At 36.9% G+C, this 25,337-nt stretch overlaps 1 pseudogene; it reads left to right on the plus strand.

Moving 5' to 3' along the window:
* Positions 1–500: 500 nt before the first annotated feature.
* On the plus strand, positions 501–25,224 carry LOC133055530 (histone-lysine N-methyltransferase SETMAR-like; annotated as a pseudogene).
* The last annotated feature ends 113 nt before the right edge of the window (positions 25,225–25,337 follow it).

Below are 25,337 nucleotides of genomic sequence, written 5' to 3' on the forward strand. Positions count from 1 at the left end.
TCAGAATCTGAAAAATGATTTCAGGAGATGTAAAGTGATTTAGTCAGCCAGTGTTCGTTGCAAACCACTTTTCCTTCAGGTGGTGTTAGGTTGGTGGAAACATAATTGCGATTTTGCACTGCTGGCATTTGCATTTGATATTGGTATAAGTTAGGGCCCCCCAGATGGCTCAGATGGTAACGCATCAGCCTGCCAATGCAGGAGACCCAGGTTCGATCCCTGGGTCAGGAAGATCCCCGGGAGAAGGCAATGGCAACCCGCTCCAGTATTCTTGCCTGGAGAATCCCATGGACAGAGGAAGCTGGTAGGCTACAGCCCATGGGGCGCCAAAGAGTCAGACACGACTGAGCTGTAACACTACTAACACTGCTACTATTGGAATACGTTCTTAAATAAATGCAGTTATGGTACACATCATTTTAATGTGCATTTCTTGCTTTATTTTTTTCTGCTAGTGATATTACTTGCTGCTTATTTTATATTTATTTTAGACTATAGAAATGTTAGACAAAAAGCAAATTCAAGTGATTTATTCGTGCTCAAAATAGGTTGTAAGGCAGCAGAGACAACTTGCAACATCAGCAACACATTTGGCCCAGGAGCTGCTAATGAATGCACAGTGGAGTGGTGGTTCAAGAAGTTTTGCAAAGGAGACGAGAGCCTTGAAGACAAGGGAGGTAGTGACTGGCCATCAGAAGTTGACAATGACTACTTGAGAGCAATCATTGAAGCTGATCCTCTTTCAACTATTCAAGAAGTTGCTGAAGAGCCCAACATCAGCCATTCTATGGTCATTCAGCATTTGAAGCAAATTAGAAAGGTGTAAAAGCTTGGTAAGTGGATGTCTCATGAGCTGACCAAACATCAAAAGAAAATTTGTCATTTTGAAGTGTCTTCTCTTATTCTATGCAACAACAATGAACTATTTTTTAATCGGATTGTGATGTGCAATGAAAAGTGGATTTTAGATAACAACAGGTGAAGATCAGCTTGGTGGTTGGACAGAAAAGAAGCTCCAAAGCACTTCCCAATGCCAAACTCTCACCAAAAAAAGGTCATGTTCACTGTTTGGTGGTCTGCTGCCTGTCTGATCCACTACAGCTTTCTGAATCCTGGCGAAACCATTACATCCGAGAAGTATGCTCAGCAAACCAATGAGATGCACCAAAAACTGTGATGCCTGGAACTGGTATTGGTCAACAGAAAGGGCCCAATTCTTCTCCATAACGCCCGGCTGCATGTTGCACAACCAATGCTTCAAAAGTTGAATGAATTGGGCTATGAAGTTTTGCCTCATAGGCCACATTCACCTGGCCACTTGCCGACCAACTACCACTTCTTCAAGCATCTCAAACAACTTTTTGCAGGGAAAATGCTTCCACAACTAGCAGGAGAAAGAAAATGCTTTCCAAGAGTTTATTGAATCCTGAAGCATGGATTTTTATGCTACAGGAATAAGCAAACTTATTTCTAGTTGGCAATAAGGTGTTGATTGTAATGTTCCCTATTATAAAGATGTGTTTGAGTCTAGTTATAGTGATTTAAAATTCATGGTCTGAAACTGCAATTACTTTCTTACCAACCTAACACACTGGGCATTGGGCCTATGATGGTCAATCAAACCTGAAATGATGCCTTTTTTAAGGACGCTTCTAGTCTACCTGGGTAGTAGATGTAGGAATGGGTAATGAGAGTCGTCTTATAAATAAACGCATACGTGGACATACAGTTACAAGTTGTGATAAGTAAAGGAAAACAAAAAGATTGAGGACCCCATAAGAGAGAATTAAAAGAAGGATTCATTTAGATTAGATGAATCAGGGAAGAAATATTTGAGAAACTGACATTTGTTAATATCTGATGATGGTAAATCATCACTACTGTGGCAAATTTAGGAGAAAAAGTTTTTTGATAGAGGGAAGAAGTCTCTGAATCAGATTAAACTTTGATTTTATTTCCCTTTCCTTTATTGTTTTATTTTATTTTACTTTATTTTAGGAACGTAAAATGAGGAAATGCTAATCAGTTTTAAGCAAAGAAGTGAGATCTTCATATTTGCATTTTAAAAAGCTCTCTGGCTGCTGCTGTATAGAAAATAGATCAGAGCAGCACAAGAATGGAACTGCTTTTTTTCTAGTACACTTGTGAGAATAGAAACAAAACAAAACTGGGGGAATAATTTATCAAGAAGAAGAAGAAAAAGAGGACCTTCTCAAATTTATAATTGCTTAGAAATCACTCAATCCATAATCTCATCTGAGAAGTCTGAAGGATAGTATCAGTCTATACCTAAATCCATAACTAGAAATTTCCCCATGCTACTACTTCTTGCAAAGTTTCTGAGTTTTTACCTTCGCATGTATTGTTAATTACAACTCCAGAGAAAGCATTCCTCTCCTTCATTTTTGAAATCTTAACCATCCTTCAAGTTGCAAATTATATGCTTCCTTCTCCAGGAATGCCTGGTGTCCCTAACTGAATATGTCCTCCTTCCTGAATCCAGTTCTCTTGAGCTTACTTTTAAATGTTCCCTATGTCATTTTTCTATTGAGTGCAGACTTAAATTTGCTTGTAGAGTACACTATTCTGGGTTATATCCACTATTGGAGACCCCAGTACCTACACAGTGTCTGGAGGAGAGGTGATATTCAACAAATGAATTAATATACAACTGAAGTTTACATCCTGAAATTGATCATAAAGAAACATGATTTTCTATTTTTTTCAGGACTGAATTATATTATGATTTCTTTTTCATCAGTCATCTCCTACAATCAATTTCCTAACATGTATCTTCAACAGTGTTTCTATAAATGTTTACTAATTTAAATTTAAACATGACATTTTCAATTTCTCTTAAGAGTGATTAACTAGGATTTACTTAGTAATATGCACTATTTTCTTACCATTATTCTAAAGAAAAATTTATATGGCACTAAAAATGACACAAACTCACAAAACAAGTGAAAATTAATCTTAAATATTATTTTCTATTCTTAGATACCACCTAGCTAAGTAAATTGTTTACACTGGTGCCCTTTTATGAGTTCAGGTTATCATCCTATTATATGACTCTTAAGTCTGTTTGTATCATTTAGATTTCCAGTTCAACTGAATCACTAGGGGATTACTTGCAAGTCTAGAATTATGAAGTATTGTATAATATTATTTGGTGTTTAGAATTAAATCAATACACATTTGAGATTAAAAAGTAAAAAAAAAACAAATCAAGTAGTGCTTATGCAATAGAAACAATACAAAATATATTCTATTTAAAATAAAATAAGAAACTTAATTCAGGAACATGTAAAGTTCACATCCTTGCAAGCTCTTTATATGGTCCATAAGGAGCTATGACTAAATGACACATCTGCAGAGAATCTTATTAATGTTTGTTCAGGGCTTGTTCAGTATAATCTAAGCCCCACAAAATCTCTTATAGATACTACCTTGAAGTCTACTGTTTTAAGTGTTATAATTTACAGTATACTTACAGTACTGACATTTGTTTCTAAATTTATTAAACTTAAATAGAAAAGAGACAGTGCTCATTTTTGTGCAACAGTATGTAAGGAAATAAACAACAGGGTCATTAAATTCTCCTTAGAATTTCTTCTTTTTGCATAAGTATTGTTTGTATTAAATAGGTATCCAGCTCATAATTTCTGGTTATGGCCATTTCCACAGTTCAACTTCGTGATTTTATAATGGCTTAAACATAGCAGTACTCAGTATGGTATAAAAACAAACAGTTATTTAGTGGAATAAGGGTTGAAAAAAAGCAATGCAATAAGTCACAGTGCTTTGAATCTCTTCCTGGTTCCCTCACTCCCAATTACATCATCTTTTTTTTTTTTTTTTTCTATAATAAAGAAAAAACACAACATAAGAAAACCTGTTTTCTTCTTTTCTCAGTAATCATGTTGGTGGATCAATTAAGCTTGTTGTTTTGTTCCCTCCTCTCTTTCCATAGATTGCTTCCAAGTATAAGAGATGATAAAATCAGTATTCCACTGGGTCACTAGCAATGCCTCAAGACTTAAGTCAGTGAACTTATTAGGTGATTTGCTTTAAAATTATGGTTATTATTCAGTTTTATTTTTGTCTAGGCCAATTGCAAATTAACATGTGGAGGAAGGATTAAGTATTTTACCTGCTTGCATCAGAAGTACGTAAAGAGAACTCCTGGATAATATCAGGTAATAGATAATTAGTTTGGCACTCGACCAGAGTGAGGTCCAGCCATGAGTATTTTATTACTTTCAAACACAAGTGAGCATTCAGCTGTTGGGTCAACTCAGATACCTGAAAAACAACTACTCTGGCACATTTACAACCTTGTGAACAAATTTATGCAATTTTACATCCTTTTGCTGATTTACCTGGAAAGACCATTATGTATGATAATGAATTTAACAGATGAAAATCAGTAAATGCTTTTGCATACTGTCACTTTATATCATAAGGAAAGATTTGGCATTTTCTCACTTAGGCGTGTCCAGCCTCATGTGATACATATTAGAGATGTAACCTTTCTTTGGATGAAAACTTCCCTTGATTAGTTTTCCTTTGAATATTGTACATATTGAACCAGAATATTTCTATCCTGAGTCAAGCATAGATATTAACCAGATATCTTTGAATAGTCAGGCTAAAATGGTGATGCAGAAGTTATTTCTTTTTTTCTTGCACTTGAAATTTGAAGGATAGCTGAAGCTCTAATTAGACATTCTCTACATGAGGTTAGGATTGGGGTGAATAGAGGAGTTGGAGTGAATAAGGAAAGTTGCAAATAGAGGATCTTTTCTTTTTTCAGTATCTTGTATACTTCTGGAATGAATTCCAGGTTATTCATTTAGACATTCTAAGATTCACCAGTAAATCTAAAGTAGCTAAACAAACCCACTTATTAAGAAGGAGATCACTGAAACAAACTGCAGAGAAGACTAAGAAATAAATGAAGAAGAATCAAATAATAAAACTTCCAGAAGAAAATAAAACAACATATATCCATAGCAATTGAAAATCCTCATGTACAAATGACAAGAGTAGGAACATAGAAGAAAGTTGAAACATACACTTGAAAAACCCCACTGGGACAGTAGGAAAGAAGAAGGTGAAGACCAAAGGAGGAATGAAACAAAAAAAGCTGGAATTTCATGATAAGTTCAAGTTACTCTGTTAAAGAGTGACTTTGTCACACCATTGGGATTGTTAGCTCTTTGGTTCTTTAGCTACCTTGTTGATATACAAAAAATGAGATGAGATTTAGAAATCACTTGGATATCATTTATGTTAAAATACTTCCTGAATGTCATTCTTTTTGTACTTTTTAAACCATCACAAATAAGCATTAAGATGAGTGGTCAAGAAGACAAACCGTTGGATTTGAATCTTGACTTTACAGCTTACCTTCTCAAGATATCTAAGCTTGAATGCCCTAGTTTGCACTTCCCTGGTGCCTTAGTTGGTAAAGAATGCGCCTGCAGTGCAGGAGATGCACGTTCCATTCCTTGGTTGGGAAGATCCCCTGGAGGAGGGTATGGCAGCCTACTCCAGTATTCTTGTCTGGAGAATCCCTGGACAGAGGAGCCTAGTGGGCTTCAGTCCAGGGGTCGCGAACAGTTGAACATGACTGAAGCGATGGAGCACACATGCACGCCCCAGGTTTCTCATCTGAAAAATAAGAAAAAAAGGGGTATAGTAATATCATCTCTCTCTTAGAATTACTGTGTGCCTTAAATGAGTTAATACATGTTAAACTCTTGAAAATAGTGCTTACAACACGGTATTATCTTAATTGGATTATTTTGGCATGAAATATTATAAGACAGTATATATTGCTGTTCCCATCTTCAGACTCATATAAATGATTTTTTCTTTATAAGGAATCTCAAGGAACTTACAGGTTGTAAGGTATTCCCTTGATATTTTTGGTCCTGTTTGTATTTGACCTGAAGGGAAGGGCTTCCCTGGTGGCTCAGAGGGTAAAGTGTCTGCCTACAATGCAGGAGACCTGGGTTCAATCCCTGGGTCGGGAAGATCCCCTGGAGAAGGAAATGGCAACCCACTCCAGTACTCTTGCCTGAAAAATCCCATTGACGGCAAAGCCTGATAGGCTACAGTGCATGGGGTCACAAAGAGTCGGACATGACTGAGCGACTTCACTCACTTTATATTTGACCTGAAGGGAGGATGGTTTTTTAAAAAGCATTTAAATTATGAAGATGGTGAGACAATCATTTAGAGTTTTCTTGTACATAACTAGAAACAAAAGGAAATAGTTTGGTATTGTCAGCATAAAATTTTCATGTATTACATTCTCTGAATTCAATTTTCCTTATTTTAAATCTCTTTGCACAAGAGTGGTCAGGGAAAATGCTTGGAATGAGTTTGATTAGAAATTGAAATAAATCTGCTGAAAATCTAAAATTCATGTTGGTTTATCACATTCTTTCTGTAATCTAACATGCCTCAAGGAGTGATACTGGGTGATTAGAATGGCTGGTTTATGAAAGCAGCTGGTGTGGGTTTAACAGTTTAAAACTGCACTGAGAGCAGAAACCAATACCACATATGTTTTAGCTTAATCACATATGAGTTAGCTTAATCTCTTGATATGAATTGAACTTATTTGGAAAGAGTTAATCAGACGTCACAATGCATTCATGTATGCAACAGTGATTGGCCATAGCATTAACTGACAAAGAAAAGTACATTATTGAGAAAGAATGTTATATGCAGTTTTTGTTTCTAGAATTCTCTGTGTGCCTAGCAACAAAAAAGTTTTGCTTTTGCTTTTTTTCCCACAACAGTAGGAAAAAAAAAAGCATGATTGTTAATACTATTATCTTTGCTTCTATTACTTCCACCCAATCAACACTATAACAATAATAGCCTTGATTACATGGCTACTGTGACAGGCCCATGTTAAGAGCTTTCAAATATATTCTCACATAATCCTTACAAGAATTTTCTAATGTAGTCACTTAACATGCTCATTTTGAGTGATAAAATTAAGTAGAGCTGTGAAGTTATTAAATCAAAGTTACCCAAATAATAAGGAATAGGGTTGGGAGTTGAATCCAGTCTTACACAGTTACAAAATCACATGCACTTTCAATTGTATGAAAGATTCCCATAATTTTGTATTTCACATGGCTTTCATTATAGAGTTGATCAAGATGGCAGAATAGGAAGATGTAGGACTGCCCCCACCACCACCCCCCATGAAAACATCAAAAATATATCTACATGTGGAACAATTCTCACTGAAAATTAACTGGAGACTGGTAAAAAAGATTCCTATAAAAACAGAGTTGGGGAAAAATATTTGCAAATGATATGACCAATAAGAGGTCACTATCCAAAATATATAATTGGCTCATACAATTTGATATCAAAAAAATAACCTGATTAAACAATAGGCAGTAGATCTGAACTGACATTTCCGAAGGCATGTTGATGGCCGACATGCGCATGAAATGATGCTCAACATTGCTAATTATTAGAGAAATGCAATTTAAAACCATGAGATATTCACTTACACCTGTCAGAATGACTAGCATCTAAAAGTCTACAAATAACAGTTGCTGGTGAAGGTGTAGAGAAAAGGGAACTTTTGTGTGCTGTTGGTGGGGATGTAAATTGGTGCAGCCGCTATGGAAAGCAGTATGGAGGTTCCTCAAAAAATGAAAAACTGAAAATTAATGATTACATGATCCAGTAGTTTGAATCCTGAGTGTATATCCAAAGAAAATGAAAACACTATTTTGAAAAAAGAGAGACACAGATGTAGCAAACAAACTTATGGTTACCAGGAGATAAGTGGGAGAGGGATAAATGGGGAGGTTGGAATGGATACATGCATACTACTATACATAAAGTAGATAACTAATAAGAACCTGCTGTATAGTACAGGGAACTCAATACTCTGTTATGCCTATTCAGTATTCTATAATGGTCTATATGGGAAAAGAATCTTTAAAAAAGAGTAGATGTATTACTGATTCCCAGGAGGTGTTAGTGGTAAAGAACCCACCTGCCAATACAGGTTAGATGGAGGAGACACGGGTTTGATCCCTGGGTGAGGAAGGTCTCCTGGAGGGGGGCACAGTAACTCACCCCACTATTCCTGCCTGCAGAACCCCACGGACGAGGGAGCCTGGCAGGCTGCAGCAGTCCCTGTGGTCGCACAGAGTGGGACATGATTGAAGTGACTTAGCACACTTGCATTACTGACTCACTTTGGGGTATACCTGAAGCTAACAATATTGTAAATCAACTAGACTCTAGTTTAAAAAAAATAAAAAATAAAGGTACCTCAGTGGAAGCAACCCAGTGTTCATTAACACATGAATGGATAAAGACGACGTGTTTTGTGAATATATAAAGTGGAATATTTTTCAGTCAGAAAAAAAATGAAAATTTTCCATTTGCAACAGTATGGATGGACCTAGAGGGTTTTATACTTAGTGAAATAAGTCAGATAGACAAAAACAAACACTGTATGTTATCACTTACATGTGGAATATAAAAAATGAAAAACATATAGTGGATCTAGTTTGTTTTCTGTGAGTCAGTTTCTGTTTTGTTATATATATTTTTCATTTTTTATATTCCACATGTAACTGATAACATACAGTACAGGGAGAGATAAGAGGGGGAGGCAAGATAGGGCTAAGGGAATAAGAGATATGATTATTATATATAAAATAGATAAGCACCAAGGATATATTATAGAACCCAGGGTAATATAAATAATATTTTTTCATAACTTTAAATGGAGTATAATATATATAAATATTAAATCTTTTTGTTTTACACTTGAAACTAATATAACACTTTAAATCAACTATACTTCAATTAAAAAAACAATTGTCTAATATTAAGAGTATTATAAAGGTAATTTTTAAATGACCCAGAATAAGTCTATTGATCATTAATTACCAGCTTAGTGATAAATCAATTAATAAAGTAATCACTAAGTTCCAGATTAAGAAAAGATTTGAGGTTATCTTACATATGAGTCTGCTAATAAGACTCTAAATGAAAAAAAAAATTCAACATTGTACACATATATGAAGTGTTTCCCAAAATGCTCTCTCTATATATAAAGCTATATAGATAAAGTACATTTTATGATTTTGCTTTTCTGGTTTGTTCTTAGATTTTCAATATAGCATCTCTAAGTTCCCTTCTACCATCAAATATTACTACATGGAGTCAGCTAAATAACTGGTCTTTCTCAGAAGAGAGCAGTAAAAGGACTAGGCTGTGCCTACCAGGTTAAGGACAGTAATATATATGATTTAAATACTCTTAATCTCTCCTTAGGAGAAGACAATAGCACCTCACTCCAGTACTCTTGCCTGGAAAATCCCATGGACGGAGGAGCCTTGTAGGCTGCAGTCCATGGGGTCGCTAGGAGTCGGACACGACTGAGCGACTTCACTTTCACTTTTCACTTTCATGCACTGGAGAAGGAAATGGCAACACACTCCAGTGTTCTTGCCTGGAGAATCCCAGGGACGGAGGAGCCTGGTGGGCTGCTGTCTATGGGGTCGCACAGAGTCGGACATGACTGATGTGACTTAGCAGCAGCAATCTCTCCTTAATACACTCCTGTGTGGACCGGATGGTTTTGCTCACCCCCCAAAATCCATATTGAATCCTTAACCCCTGATGTAATGAAATTTGGAGATGGAGCCTTTGCGAGGTAATTAGAGTTGGATGAGGTCATGGGATAACAGCTCTCATAAGAAGTGACACCAGAGAGTTTATTCATTCTCTTTCTTTCTCTCTCCCCCATCCCACCAAATATGGGGACACATGCAAGCCAGGAAGAGAACTCTCACCAGAAATCTGTCCACCCTAGCACTTTGATATCCATTCCAGCCTCCCAAACTGTGGGACGATAAACTCCTGTTTGTGATATTTTGTTATGGTGGCCTGAGCCGGCTAAGACAATTGCTAAAATCTGGCTCCTTTCGCCAGTATTTGAATATTCATTAAACTACCCTAAATCTGGGAATAAAAAATGTTAAAAGAAACACTGCCAAGGAAGGGTCTTAAGATAGCACAGGGGCATCTTAGTGTTTTAAGATGGAAACTTAAGAACTGGAGTGTTTACCTCCAGCTGTGATACCAGCAAAGTTACCCTTTTAGCCAAAGCTGAGCAGTTAGGCAGCAAACCTGCTTAAAGCTTATATTTCCATCTTTTAAAATCTATCCATTAGGAAAGAAATGGGTAGTATTTGTTCAAAGAGAATCTTAAGAATATCCGAAAAGCCGAAAAAAAATCTGAAAAAATTCTGAAAAAGGTTTATCTTATTTTATTAATTTGGATAGTGGTATAGTTTAATGGCTAACAGTAAGCCTTAGGAAAGTTCAGGCAAAAACCAAAGTAGATTTCCATATCATCTAGTATATGAAAATGGTCTTGGTATGTCCTTAATCAATTTTTAAAATGAAAAGATGTCTAATTTTTTTAAAAATGCAAGGCAATTTAAATAACAGGTAGCACATAGTTCATACGATGTTCTAGGTATTGTTCTAGAAATTCATATATATTTACTTTTCACAATAACTCTAAGAAGTAGGTATTATTACTATTTCCAGAGACCCAGAGAAATTAAGGAAATTGTGCAAGGTCATGTGTACTGCTAGTGGTGGAGTCGTAGTCTGACCCTGGGCAGCCTGGCATTAGATTCTGTCACAGATCTGTCTTTGTTGGCTTTTCCTTGTGCTAAGCTATGCTCTGCCAGGCAAGAGATGCTTAGTGGGGATTCCTCATATTTCCTTTGAACATGTTCTATTTGGCAACAGCGTCTTAAGTCTATTTTTTCTATCATGCTGCTTCAATTTCTTAAAAATATTGATTTTATTATTAAAATTTCTAAATGTTAAATAGACTCTTAACTTTGTTTCTGTTTATCACTCACTTCCCATAAATTATTAATTGATAATAAGTATTGCAGGACAGTATTGACGGATTGCCAGGAGAAATATCAAGCTTCCCTGGTAGCTCAGACGGTAAAGCATCTGCCTGCAATGCGGGAGACCTGGGTTTGATCCCCGGGTCAGGAAGATCCCCTGGAGAAGGAAATGGCAAGCCACTCCAGTACTCTTGCCTGGAAAATTCCATGGATGGAGGAGCCTGGTAGGCTACAGTCCACGAGATCGCAAAGAGTCGTACACGACTGAGCAACTTCACTGGTTCACTGGTTCAGATACACAGATGACACCACCCTTACGGCAGAAAGTGAAGAAGAACTAAAGAGCCTCTTGATGAAAGTGAAAGAGGAGAGTGAAAAAGTTGGCTTAAAACTCAACATTCAGAAAACTAAGATCATGGCATCTGGTCTCATCACTTCATGACAAATATATGGGGAAATAATGGAAACAGTGAGAGACTTTACTTTTGGGGGCTCCAAAATCACAGCAGATGGTGACTGCAGCCATGACATTAAAAGACACTTCTTGGAAGAAAAGCTATGACCAAGCTAGACAGCATATTAAAAAGCAGAGACATTACTTTGCCAACAAAGGTCCATCTAGTCAAAGCTATGGTTTTTCCAATAGTCATGTATAGATATGAGAGTTGGACTATAAAGAAAGCTGAGTGCCAAAGAATTGTCATACACTGTCAGTGTACAGTTGTATGCTTTTGAACTGTGGTGTTGGAGAAGACTCTTGAGAGTCTCTTGCACTGCAAGGAGATCCAACCAGTCAATCCTAAAGGAAATCAGTCCTGAATATTCATTGGAAAGACTCATGCTGAAGCTGAAACTCTGATACTTTGGCCACCTGATGCGAAGAAGTGACTCATTTGAAAAGACCCTGATGCTGGGAAAGATTGAAGGTGGGAGGAGAAAGGGACGACAGGGGATGAGATGGTTGGATGACATCACTGACACGATGGACATGAGTTTGAGTACGCTCTGGGAGTTGGTGATGGCCAGGGAAGTCTGGCATGCTGCAGTCCATGGGGTCGCAAAGAGTCGGACATGACTGAGTGGCTGAACTGAATTGATTGAAGGACAAAGCCATCCCTACTGTAAAAATAAATGTGGAAACAGACTTCAAATATTCTACTCTCATTGGTAAGACTTTATTGTGAGTTAGATGGACCAGGGCATCTTTTCTTTTTGCTGTTAAATCATTAGAACTGTCTATGTTCTGTTACAGTCATCACTTGCCAATTTTTGGCTAACTGTTTAGCAAGACTGGATCAGGTCTTACTGCTCTCTGCCTAAGGAAAGAGGATGCCACACTGACAGTGTAAGACAGTGTAAGACAGTTCATGTTGTGGTTGCTTATTATTATAAACTAATTTAAAAATTACCTGATGATGATACGAATTTCCAAGTAGATGTGCCTAATAACAAAAACTATAGTAGTAACCAAGTCATGGGTTATTGTGAAGACTGAGTTAATCTATATGAAGTTCTAGGCAATTTGTGACATAGTGGTGTGTGAGTGCTCGGTCACGTCCAACTCTTTGAGACCCTGTGGACTGTCACCCGCCAGTGTCCTCTTTCTGTGGGATTGTCCTGTCAAGAATATTGAAGTGGGTTGCCATTACCTCCTCCAGGGGGTCTTCCCATGCCAGGGGTCAAACCTGTATCTTCTGCAGCTCCTGCATTGGCAGGTAGATTTTTTACCACTGAGCCACCTAGGAAGCTCAATAAATACTCAGTGTTGTTCCTATTATTGTTGTTGTTTTGGGGAGAATAGCTGGTCCAGTGACTTTGAGTATGTTGTTGCATTTGACAACTTTTTTTTTTTTTTTTAAACAATGCAATATATATATTGCTATATATGGCTTCTAAAATATTTTTAAAAATAACATTTAATTTTTATAATAGCATATAGGCTATATTCTAGGTAGGTTATCAAGATCTTTTAAGACCTGGGTATCATCATTACAGACATTTCAGTAACATTCAAAGAAGATATAACAAACTCATATGAATAATAAACACTATATAAAAAAGATTATAATTAAATTATCTTTTGTGGTCTAAGGATTATGTGTGTTCAGATGAGATAAAGTTCAACTGGGTTTGAAAAATTCATAAAGATCTAAGTCATGGTAGTGCTAGAATATGAGTTTTTCTTTAAAGAAAAAGAACTGTCTAGTAGAGAAGGAAAATATTGGCATAAATTTCTACATAGAAATAAATGTAGTATATACTTGTGGAATATTTGTAGTATTAACTAGTAAATCATCATTGATTCTTATGCCTTTTTTCTTCTTTATTTTTAACAGGCACTAGGCAAGACTTTTCCCCATGAATGAGAACATAATTTTCAAATAAATCCCAGATCATTGTTTCTGTCAGAGTCAATGTTACTTTCTAAGTAAATGCTGAAACTAATGGCTTTATAACGATATTTTTACAGACTTTACTTATTTAAATAATCTCATGCCTATTAAATTACTACATTGGATCTGGCAGATGAAAGTATCTGTGTTTTGCTTTGCAAATTTGTTTATATCAAAGGCTGCCTCTTCAGAAAAGAACAATAACCTTAGGGTGGGTGATCATGTCATCCTATTCTAGATAGGTCTGTGCTTCTCACATACAAATTGAAAGGGCAGGGTTATGGACTTAGATGCAGAAAAAGTCATAGTTCATTCTGGAACATCTAGGCTAGCATTCATCTGGGGAAAATACACAGGGAAAAACTATACAGAAACATTAATAAGTGAGGGAAGTGCTTATACAGAGGGGTGGTGTAGGTTGGGTAGTACAGATAGATTTCCTCTCTCTCCTCCTCTTCTCTTTTTCCTCTTGGCTCCTTCCTCCTTGTCATTCTTCTTTGTGTCTAATCTAAGTTACTATTACCTGAACATCTACTAGTTTTATTGTGATCAGAGGTTAACGCTATAAAACGTCCCCATTAGATCTGAGAATTCCTCAGGCTGTGGCTTTATCTGTGCTCAAAAACAGCCTTCTAACCTGCTATGCTTCTGCCATCTTGCCTTACCATTCTTCTAAGTAGCCAACTGGAAAAGCTATCTTCCATCATTAACACCAGCATGACAACCATCTTGGTTTTGGAGAAAGAAACACTGTTATCCTCTGGAATAGTTTTTGTTTCTGTAGTCTCCCACACATTGAGACCAGATCTAATTTTTCAGAAGGTTTATGGAAGATTAGGGCTTCCCTGGTAGCTCAGCTGGTAAAAAATCTGCCTGTAAAGCAAGACACCCTGGTTCGATTCCTAGGCTCGGAGATCCCTTGGAGAAGGGATAGGCTACCCACTCCAGTATTCTTAGGCTTCCCTGATGGCTCAGACAGTAAAGAATCTGCCTACAATGCAGGAGACCTGGGTTCGATCCCTGGGTTGGGAAGATCCCCTGGAGAAGGGAAAGGCTCTGGTATACTGGCCTGGAGAAGTCCATGGACAGTCCATGGGGTTGCAAAGAGTCGGACAGGACTGAGCGACCTTCACTTTCACTTTCTAAGACTTGATCTACAATAGTAAGAATGAGTTTTAAAAATAAAACACAAAGCTAGAGTACTTACTCTATTAAGGCCTCCTGTGGGAGCATGTGTGCATGCGTGCTAAGTTGCTTCAGTCATGTCCAACTCTTTGCAACCCCATGGACTGTAGCCCTTCAGGCTCCTCTGTCCAGGCAAGAATACTGGAGTGGGTTGCCATGCCCTCCTCCAGGGGGATCTTCCCTATCCAGGGATCGAGCCCATGTCTTCTGTGTCTCCTGTATTGCAGGCAGATTCTTTACCACTGAGCCACCACTGGAAGCCCAAGACCTACTATATTCCTATACTAATCAGTGGTGTGTGGTATTGGCATCAAGACAGAAAAGAGAGCAGGAATGAACTCTCACATAGATATTTAAATGACTTTTAGAAAAAAATCACCGGTGAAATTCAATAAAAACAATGGTATTTTTAACAAATACTGCCAGAACAACTGGCTATCAAAATGGAAAAACATAAATCTTAGCTGCTATCTAACTTTTGACTCCCCAGTTTGGTGCATAGATCTAAACATAAAATTCATAACCATAAATCTTACAGAGGAAAATATAGGAGAGTATCTTTGTGACCTTGGGAAAGGCAAACATTTCCTCAACAAACAAACACCGCCCCCCCACCCAAAATCACTAACTTAAAAAAATGATACACTGAAAATTATGCTCAACAAAACATCACTAAGAAAATCAACAGATGCTACAGATGGGAAAAATAACAGCACATGTGTCTGAAGAAATTGTATATCCACAACAAATATTTTAATTACATCTATAAATCAACAAATAAAATAGCCCAATATAAAATGCATAAAATATTTGAATAGGTATCTATAAAAGGATATATGTGAATGGACAGTAAACATGAAAATGTGCTCACCATGACTAGTCATCAGGGAAATTAAAATTACAACAAGCACTTCGTCTTTTCCCTTCTTGAAAAGATTAGCCCTAAAGCCATTAGATTGGGCAGAGCAGAGGCAAACAGCAGACGGTAGGGAGAGCCACTGTATCCCAGAGCAGGGTCAGAGTCCGGGCAGGGTGATGAGGCAATTGTGTAATAAGATGACCTGGCACAAGAACCCAAGCAGGGTGAAGAGGGCATCTACAGGAAGGGAGGCATAGCTGGAGATAACGCAGCGTGAGTGCAATGACCATGTGGAGATAACCTGCGTGTTAAGGGAGCTGGGAGCCCAAGGGAGGTGAGGAGGGCATCTTTTTGAGGGAAGACGTGTTGGCAGATGGATGACTGGTTACATACAGGGGCATTACTCAAACAAGAAAATTTATTTAGTAAATGAGAGCCAGGTTCCCCACTGCCGGAGAAGGGATCTGTAAATACAGCTCATGGCTGTGAATGTGTATATACAATTTAAAAATTAATTGAATGGAACAATTAAGATCTTTTTAATTTTGTTTGTATTTTAGCTTTGCCCATTAATATTTTTTTGTAACTACTTAAATCAAAGCCTGTGAGTGATCTAGAGAAGTCTCAAAATAGGCTATCTATACCTTTTACTAATTGTCCAGAAGTCATTTTTTACATTATCTCTATAGAGAGAGCATAAAGTAAGATTATACAATCAAAACACAAGATCATGTCATAATATGCCCTAAATTACAAAGATCCAAAGAAGAATTCTCTTCTGCTCTTTCAAAGGCTTAGCTGGTAATGCCAAAGGAAGTAAGAATTCAGGAAGGTGACTTTAAAATAGTTCAATGATCTCAATTGATAGCAAAATCTATTTTTGTTAATAAATACCAATTTCATACCAAAGACATGTCTTAAGGCTTAGTGTGGACTTTGCTTCAGAAAGTGGGAACGTGAAATGGATATCAAATAAATCAAACCAGGTTCGGAAGATCTTTAAGGTTAGAATTAAAGTTAACATGTCATGCAAGTTTTAGTGTTCATCCTAAATGGAAGCCAGGCAAAGAATGATGGCCAGCGCTACCCACCTCCTAGCACTTCCCTGTGTGTTTCCTATTTGCTGTATGATGGGGCTCTTGGTACCAGTCAGTAACTGTGACTTCTGCTGTCTTGTGGAAGGATGTTCAGGAGCATCCTTATATGCTCTGCACAGAGACTCACTCATTACTGCCACCCCAACATAACCACGTGGAGCTGGGCACATGTTAGGCACTTCATACATACATGTGAAATGACTGGCTGAGAAATTGCATATTAATAAATAATAACGAAAGGTAGTGACTTTTGAAAAGTTGAAGTTACTCTACTAGTTTAAAAACACAGAGTTATTTGAATATTATTGTTAATGATTGGAGACCATTATTGTACTTCTGCCACTGGCTTGCAGTATTATCTCACGTAAGACACCAAAGTCAGACAAGAGAGAGCTATAGTGTTCTGTTTTTTTTTTTAAATAAGCATCTTTATTTTTCTTTGCAGTTCTAAAATTTTATAACTCCCTTCCCTCATTTGACCTCCTTTTGGGAATTTTAATATGTTTAGATTTAAAGGCTTATTTACTCTGTCTTTAGATAGATAGGAACTATTTTAATGATCTTGTCATTTTACATTTGTAAAGACAGAGAAGTTAAATAACTTGACCAGATTAATCATGGTAAATATATATATGATCAGAGTAAAAAGAAACATATTGTCTGTAAGCAAGGAATTTCTGAATATATTCAAGTCATTTAAGTCCCTTCAGGAAAATGTTACTATTTCCTTCTTATAAAGGATAAAGTGAAGTCGCTCAGTCGTGTCTGATTCTTTGCAACCCCATGGACTGTAGCCTACCACGTTCTTCTGTCCATGGGATTCTCCAGGAGAGAATACTTATAAATAAATTATTAATAATTTTCAATTATACTATAAATGGCTCTGTGAATACTAGATGCCAAACACTGTACTGTTTACTTGACTGACCTCACTTAATCCTCACAACAACCATTTAAAGAAGGAACAGGCATTATCCCAGATACAGAGATGGGGAAAGTGAGACTTGAAGAAATTTTGTATCTTGTCCAGGGTAATAAATCTAGTAAACACTGGAAGATTTTGAAACCAAATCATTTGGAAATTTTTAAATAATTTTAAAAGGTTAAATCTTAACATATGTAGAGAAGTGTTCAAAATAATAATAAATGTATAGCTCAATGAATTTCTACAAAATAAACACACTCAGGTAATGTCCATCCTGATAAAGGCAGAAAATATTACCAGCACTCCAGATGCCTGTTCCCAGGCCCCCTTACAGTCCTTAAGTCCCTTTAGGGTACCCACTATTCTAACATTTCCCATCATAAACTAGATTGCCTGATTTTGAAGGTCATACTGATTTTGAGGTTCATGTAGCTGGAATCAGAAAGCATATACATTTCTAAGCCTGGCTTTAAAAAAATAATTTTAATTGGATGATAATTGCTTTATAGTATTGTGTTGGTTCCTGCCATATAGCAGCATGAATTAGGCATAGGCATACACATGTCCCCTCTATCTTGAACCTCTCTCCCACCTCCCACCCCACCCCACCTGCCTAGGTTGTCAGAGAGCACTGATTTGAGCCCCCTGAGTCATACGGCAAATTCCCACCAGCTATCCGTTACACACATGGGGATGCATATGTGTTTATGCCACCCTCTCAATTTGTCCTACCTTCCCCTTCCCCCACTGTGTCCAGAAGTGTGTTCTCTGTGTCTCCAATGCTGCCCTGCAAATAAGTTCATCAGTGCTGTCTTTCTGGATTCCATATATATGTATTAATATGCAATTTTTTTTTCTGGCTCACTTCACTCTGTATAACAGGCTCTAGTTTCATCCACCTCATTAAGACTGACTCAAATGCATTCCATTTTATGCCCTTATTTCATTGAATATATGTACTACAGCATCTTTAGTTATTCATCTGTTGTTGGACATCTAGGTCACTTCCATGTCCTAACTATTGTAAATCATGCTGCAATGAACATCGGGGTACATGTGTCTTTTTCAATTATGGTTTTCTCAGGGTATATGCCCAGAAGTGGAATTGCTTGGTCATATGGTGGTTTTATTCCTAGTTTTTTAAGGAATCTCCATAGTGGCTGTATCAATTTACATTTTCACCAGCAGTGCAAGAGGTTTCCCTTTTCTCCACACCTTCTCCAACATTTATTGTTTGTAGATTTTATGATGATGGCCATTTTGCCCATTGTGAAGTGATACCTAATTGGAGTTTTGACTCGTGTTTCTCATAATGAGCAATGTTGAGCATCTTTTCATGTGTTTAAAGCCATCTGTATGTATTCTCTGGAGAAATGTCTGTTTAGGTCTTCGGCCCATTTTTTGATTGGGTTGTTTGTTTTTCTGGTATTAAGTTGCATGAGCTGCTAGTATGTTTTGGAGATTAATCTTTTATCAATTGTTTCACTTGTTATTATTTTCTCCCATTTTGAGGGTTGTCTTTTTCACCTTGTAATAGTTTCCATTGCTGTGCAAAAGCTCTGAAGTTTAATTAGGTCCCACTTGTTTATTTTTGTTTTTATTTCTATTACTCTAGAAGGTGGGTCATTGAGGATCTTGCTGTAATTTATGTCAAAGAGAGTTCTGCCTATATTTTCTTTTAAAAGTTTTATAGTTTTTGGTCTTACACTTAGGTCTTTACCCCATTTTGGGTTTATCTTTGTGTATAGTGTTAGAAAGTGTTCTAATTTCATTCTTTTACACAAAGCTGTCCAGTTTTCCCAACATCACTTGTTGAAAAGACTGTCTTTTTTGCATTGTATATTCTAGCCTCCTTTGTCAAAGATAAGGTGCCCAAAGTTGTGTGAGTTTATCTCTGGGTTTTCTCTCTTATTGCATCAGTCTATATTTCTGTTTTTGTACTGGTACCATATGTCTTGATGACTATAGCTAATCAGTGAATTTAGTAAAGTCACAGGATACAAAATGAGTTCACAGAAATCACTTACATTCCTACACACTAACAATGAAAAATCAGAAAGAGAAATTAAGGAATCAATCCCATTTGCCATTGCAACAAAAAGAATAAAATACTTAGGAATAAACCTACCTAAGGAAACAAAAGAGATGTATACAGAAAACTATAATACACTCATTAAAGAAATCAAAGATGACATAAACAGATGGAGAGATATACCATGTTCTTGGATTGGAAGAATCAATATTGTGAAAATGACTATACTACCAAAACCAATCTACACATTCAATGCAATCCCTATCAAATTACCAGTGGCATTTTTCACAGAACTAAAAAAAAAAAATTTTCACAGTTTGTATGGAAACACAGACTGTTTAGAGAAGGAAATGGCAACCCACTCCAGTATTCTTGCCTGGAGAATCTCATGGACTGACGAGCCTGGGGAACTACAGTCCATGGGGTCACAAAGAGTCGGACATGACTGAAGTGACTGAGCATGCATGGAAACACAGAAGGCCACAAATAGCCAAAGCAAACTTGAGAAAGAAGAATGGAGCTGGAGTAATCAACCTTCTTGACTTCAGAATATACTACAAATACAATATATGTAGTTTCTCCCAACATATATTTCTGCTTTGTCATCAGGTTGGGCAACAGTTCTTTTTAATTGTACAAAATTCCATTTTACTCTATAAATCACAGTTTATGTGTTCTACAGTAGGTGGAATTTGGCTTGTATTCAGTTTGGGGCTATTATAAATAATGTTGCTCTAAACATACTTTTATATGTTGCTTGGTGTATAGATTTCTGTTAGCTCTGCATTTAAGAGTGGAATTGCTGGGAATGTGTATGCTCACGTTCACATATATCCCAGATTTCCAGTGATTTCCCATTTTCCATGTTTAACTACAATTTATAAGAGTTTCTATTGCTCTGTAACTTTTATCCTTGTGTTTCTAAACTGACAGTTGCTAGTAGAAACATATTTTTTCCTGTGTTTGTTCATCATATATATTCTGCTTTATAATTATTATTCTGTTTTATAATTTAAAAAATGCTCTGCAGCTCTACTTATGTCTCTGCTTTTATTTCTTATTTTATGGTTTTTTTTTACATTTAAATTTTTTATTGCTATTTATATTTTACATTTTTATTACTATTACACCCATAGTTTTGTCTATTACTGGTTTGATTCCTAGCAAAATGTACATGCATATTATTTATCATCCTATTTTTTGAAGTTTAAACCAGTCAGTTTTCTTTCTTTCATCCTTATTCATTCTTAGTCTTTCTGAAGTTTATTTTGTTTTATTTTCCTAACTTCATTAGCAGAATGCTTACTTTATTTTTATTGTATAATAGTAAGTTGTCTCTGCTGATGGAGTGAACAAGATGAAGAGAATTCTGCTGGAGGGATCCTGATCATAAAAGACTTTTTCAGTTAAAAAGAAAAGAGAGAGAGATGAATAAGGAATTAATTATCCCTTTCCTTTCCCAGGACATTGCCCTGTCTGCATGTGTGGATGATAAGTGTGATTTTGATCTTGCAACCAGGAGGGGATTTAGCCACAGGGGAAATTGCAGAGTAGAAGATTAAGGATACCTTGGTCTCTTCTGACATCACAAAGTCACTGCATTTCTTTCAGTCTTCCTCTTATCAAAGATTAAGAAAAAAAGAAATGTTTTCCCTGATTTTTATACTGTCTTGAGTTCTGTTTTCTGTTATTGGCCAAAGCATCCTAAGTGATTCTCTGTGTCAGTCGTGTCTGACTCTTTGTGATCCCATGAACTGTAGCCCTCCAGGCTCCTCTGTCCATGGGGATTTTCAGGCAAGAATACTGGAGTGGGTAGACATTCCCCTCTCTAGGGGATCTTTCCGACCCAGGGATCGAACCCATGTCTTTTGCATCTTCTGCATTGGAAGGCAGATACTTTACCACTCGTGCCACCTGGGAAGTGGTTTTCTACCCATGTATTTATTCATTTTTGTTTTGCTTAAGTTAACAGGGACTGAGAGGTATGATGAAGTGTCCTACTGGTGTTGTTACTTTCATTTCTTTTTTTGAAACAAGTTTTGGTTTCAAAATAAAATGTGGAAAGTACTTCCACATTTTATTATTCAGCTAGAAGTTTTATGAGTTATAATTTCATCTCATAAACTTATATTGTTCTCTCCTATTATATCCTTTAAAATATAATCTAGGATTCTGTTCCCAGCTTCTTAAAGTGTTATTTTCCTATTATGTGAGGATTCAATGACTTCTCTTTCAAATATTGTTAAGATGTACATTCTAATATAATAGTTATGTTTTGATGTTTAACAAATGTAATACTTCTGTTCTAACACCATCCTTCTCCCATTCTTGTGTACAGAAATATCTTGACAGAATCCTTTCTTATGTGGTTTGTTTGGCTGTTTTTTTCCCCAGGATAAACATATGGATAATATCCATTCAGTTATTGTTTTACATGAAGCAAAACTTGGCTGCATATTGTGGTGGTGGTTTAGTTGCTAAGTCGTGTCCAACTCTTGCGGCCCCATGGATTGTAGCCTGCCAGGCTCCTCTATCCATGGGGTTTCCCAGACAAGAATACTAGAGTGGGTTGCCATTTTCTTCTCCAGGGGAATCTTCTCAACCCAGGAATCAAACCCAGGTCTCCTGCATTGCAGGCAGATTCTTTACCCATAGGTTAAAGTTTGCTCCCCTGGTGCATTTGTTGTTATGTTCTCCCACTTAATATGGTAGATAAGGGGTCCTAGTTTAGTTTAATTTTTCTTCATTGTAGATTGCATTTTTTCCAGCCTCCACTCTGTTGCCTTCTTATTCTGACCACCAGTGTATAGCCCTGTATTGGTATGTTACCTCTCAGATGTTATCTCTTTAAATATTTAGATTCAACTCCATTTTTTCCTACTAATGTTTCTTTTCAGTATTTTTTTCTGTTCTCTTTTAAAGGATCATTTATCAAATTTAGGTCCCAGTGTGCTGTCCTCCCCACTGGAGGAGGGCATGACAACCCACTCCAGTATTCTTTCTTGGAGAATCCTATAGACAGAGGAACCTGGCAGGCTACAGTCCATAGGGCTGCAAAGAGTCAGTCATGACTGAAGTGACTTAGCACACATGCACGCACATGCTGCCCTCCAATTGATTACCTTCTCTGTTGTTTCATCTCCACTTTCTTTCTTCTGCTATCTGGCCGAGATCTCCTAAGCGGTTCATCAGGCATCGAATTTAATTTTCTACATTAACGAGTTTTCCTTGTATATTATAATTTATATTAAATTATTTTATACCACTTATAATTATAGCACTTTTTCTTTTCCTGCTCCATTTTAATTTTCTTCTGTTTGCCAGCCCTTCTTTTTCTTATTCTTTTGTGCATATCAACCATATAATGAAAAGAAGCATTATAGATGCATATTTTCAAACTTATATAAAGATTTAAAGGGATTATATATAAAGAATAAGACACTAACATCTGGATCTACCACAGAGGAAAGAGAAAAAAGATAATGTCTTTTTATCTTCTGATTTTAGAGCTGTTACTTTAATTTTCTTGAAAGAAAGTTGATAGACTGTATTATTGTTTTCAATTCTTTACTCCTTCTTGCCTCTATTCCCTTGCCATGGCCTCATTATCATAGATAGCATATACTTCCTCCTTCTCATCACTAGGCCTAGCTAGGTGACCTGCTTTGGCCAATGATATATGTATGAAAGTCACAGTGTATATTTCAAGAGCAGGCCTTGAAAACCTCACGATTCTGTTTTTCCTCTTCATCTCTGCCAGTGCCATGGAAAGACTATATCATGGGTATTCTTGGATATCCTGTTGGTCCCCTGAGGAGGATAAAAGAAAGATGTAGAACAGAGGGACTCCAGTTAAATAATAGACACAGCATGACAAAAAGATCTTTCCAAATGAGCACAGCTTAGGCCAGTCAGATTCTGGTGGATTTGCAGATGCATGGACAATAAGAGTATTATTCTTATGGGATAATTTGTTAAACAGCAATAGCTAACCAATACAATGATTTTTCTTCTATTTCCTCCAATGAATTATTTTAAAAGTAACACAAATAAGTGTTGGCAGGGATCTGCAGAAAAGGGAACCCACATATTCTATTGGTGGGAATGTAAACTAGTGCACCCACTGTGGAAAAGAATATGGAGAACTACCATATGATCTAGCAATTCCACTCCTGGGTATCTATACAAAATATCCCAAACCACAAATTTAAAAAGATACATGCACTCCAATTTCACAGCAGCATTATTTCCAACTGCCAAGATATGGAAGTAATCTAAGTCTCTATCAGTGACAAACAGATAAAGATGTTGCATATACATGGTCTATGGCCATACCACCCTGAAGGCACCCAATTTCGTCTGATCTCGGAAGCATATACATGTATATGTGTGTGTGTATATATATACACACACACACACACACACATATATATATATATATATATATGAATGTTATTCAGTCACTAAAATATATGAAAATTTGCTATTTCCAACAACATGGTTGCACTTGCAGAGTATTATGCTAAGTGAGGTAAGTCAGACAGAGAAGGGTAAATACTGTATGATCTCACTTATATGTGAAATCTAAAAAGCAAACTAGTAAATATAGGAAAAAAGAAACAGAAAACAAACTAGTGGTTGCCAGTGGTGGGGAGGGAAGGAGGGAGGGACAAGCATGGGATATGGGATGAGGTACAAATTATTATCTATAAAACAAATAAGCTACAAGGATATATTATACAGCTTAGGGAATATAGCCAATCTTTCATAATAATTTTAAATGGAGTATAACCTTTAAACATTGTGAATCACTCTGTTTTACAGCTGTAACTTATATATTGTACATCAACTATACTTCAAAATATTCAAAAAGTAATTCTACCTACACTTCTTGCTTAATTTTTTTTTCATAGATTCCACTTCAAAAGTATATTCTTTATCAGCTTGAAATCCTTATTGCTAAGAAGATTAATAGATTTTTTCCTAAACTGTCTCCCTTTTCTTATAGGTGAGGTCTGCTCTCGTAGACCTCAAGTGAGATTAGGTGCTTTCCCAGCACTCTGGCAATCTATAGAGAGACCAGAGGTTTCAAGAGAACTTCAGTGGAACTTCATCCCTGCATAGTTACTTCTGCTTATTTGCAAGCCTGCTCTGCCAATAGGCAGACCCAGTGAGGTCTTATCTTCTTGTGCTTCCTCTTCATGCTCTCAGGGAAGACATCTTTAGGTTTTTGTTTTGTGCTTGGACTCTTGAAAAGCAAATGCCCTCTTTCTAACTGTCCTCATTACTGCTTTTGCTACTTATTCTCCTAAAGAACAGCACTGCTGCTCTGGGGAAAGCCCTCAGCCCCACTGCCAGTCATCGTATTTGCTCCACCTTTGTGGAAGAGACTGACTCTCTGCTCGCAAATCTCACTTTGTCTCCCCCTTGGAACTCCAGCTGGACTGTACTTATCAAGTTCCTTGGTCTGTGGTCACATGTTTGATTTCTTGGGAATAGCATGTGAATACAAGTGACACTCATTTCTTACCAAAACTTTCCATTTTCCATTCCTCATGTTCTTCCCCCTTCTGCCAGCAAGATGCAGAAGATTCAAGTGGCCTAAATGAGTACAGATCCACAAAATGGATGAAGTCTTGGTTCCTGAATGGCCCTGAGCAAGGCTGCCCCTTGAGTGAAACTACCTCTGTGACTGCAAGACTGAGAAATAAACTCTTGTGCAGAGTCACTGAGATTTGGGAGATCATCTCCAACAGTGTTAGCATGACTCAACTAACTCAGAAGTCAGCAGATTGAAGTGGAGTGCTAGGATAAATAATAAAAACTCTAAAATTTTAAAAATTGGATTAGTTGTCAGCTTCCAAAGATGAAGATGTAGCGAGCAGGACTACTTGAGAATGCTCTGAGTT

This window comes from Dama dama, chromosome 5 (genome assembly GCF_033118175.1).
Source record: "Dama dama isolate Ldn47 chromosome 5, ASM3311817v1, whole genome shotgun sequence".
NCBI lineage: Eukaryota > Metazoa > Chordata > Mammalia > Artiodactyla > Cervidae > Dama > Dama dama.